This window comes from Lactuca virosa, chromosome 8, assembly GCF_052849685.1.
Source record: "Lactuca virosa cultivar CGN04683 chromosome 8, Lactuca_virosa_CGN04683_v6, whole genome shotgun sequence".
Taxonomy (NCBI): domain Eukaryota; kingdom Viridiplantae; phylum Streptophyta; class Magnoliopsida; order Asterales; family Asteraceae; genus Lactuca; species Lactuca virosa.
Window position 1 is genome coordinate 333704869 of NC_136433.1, and position 1470 is coordinate 333706338.

The following is a 1470-nucleotide window of genomic DNA, read 5'->3' on the forward strand; positions in this document are numbered from 1 at the left end:
GTGAATTGTCGAAAATGTCTAGGGCATTCTGTGTGTCGAAAGTCAGTAAAGTTTATTATAAGGGCATTTATGTTTCGAAATTGTAATGTCGAGTCCCTTATATTTTTTGTATGCTTTCTTTATCCCTATAAATATGGGATGGATACATGTTTAGAGGGGAGCGTGAATACTTGCATTGTGCTATCATATTCTCTTGTATTCTCTGAAAGCATAAATTGAGCCAACCAGATTATATTTAGATCTTATGTTCTAAATCATTTCTTAACTCTGATCTCGTATTGTAAACTGAATTCAATCTACACTACACAGGCCCCCAACTAAAGGCATCATCCTTCCTGGTCAACTTGGTGAGAGGAACAGCAATCTTGGATAAGTCCTTGATAAATCTTCGATAATAACCTGCCAATCTGAGGAAGCTTCGAATCTCAAATGGAGATCTCGGAACCTCCCACTACATCACCACCTCAATCTTAGCTGGGTCGACCAAGATACCATTCTGATTTACGATGTGTCCCAAAAACTGAACCTCTCGCAACCAGAAATCACACTTGGAGAATTTGGCATAAAGCCTCTCCATCCTCAAAACCCCAAGAATCTCTCGAAGATGCTCCATATGTTGTTCCCTAGTCTTCGAATATACCAGAATGTCATCGATAAAAATGATCACTGATCGATCCAACATGGTCCTACACACCCGGTTCATGAGGTCCATGAACGTCGTCGGTGTGTTGGTGAGCCCAAAAGGCATCACTACAAACTGGTAATGCCCATAGTGAGTTCAAAAGGCCGTCTTCTAAATATCCTCCTCCCGTACCCTCATCTGATGATAGTCGAACTCAAATCAATCTTGGAAAACCAAGACGCCCCCTGAAGCTGGTCGAAAAGTTCATCTATCCTCGGCAAAAGGTAACAGTTTTTCATCGTCAGCTTGTTTAGTTCCCGATATTCCTGCAGCCGAGAGGATAATTCTTGCATCTCGGGAGGTGCAAGTAGGTATGGTGCATTGGCGATCGGCGCCGCACCCAAAATCAGATCGATCTGGAACTCCACCTGCCTCTCAGGAGGCACACCCGGTAACTCCTCGGGAAAAACATCAGGAAAGTCACATACCAATGGCACATTAGAACAGAATTTAATCCCTTCTTTCCATCCCGAGTATCCACTACATATACCAGAAAACCCATACATGCATGTTGTAAACTCTGCCTTACCCTGGCGGCCAAACAGAAGGCTGATCCCGATCTAGTGCCCTCGCTATAGATGGTCAGCACTCCCCCACTAGGATCCTGGACTGTCACTAATTGACACTCACAATCAATCAGAGCCCCACACCGGCTCAACTAATCCATACCCACAATCACACAAACATCCCCCATAGCGATAGGTATGAGGTCTATCGGATAACCAACACTGAAGATCTCCAACACACAACCCCAGTAGACATCAGTAGCTAAGACAGGACGCTCATCA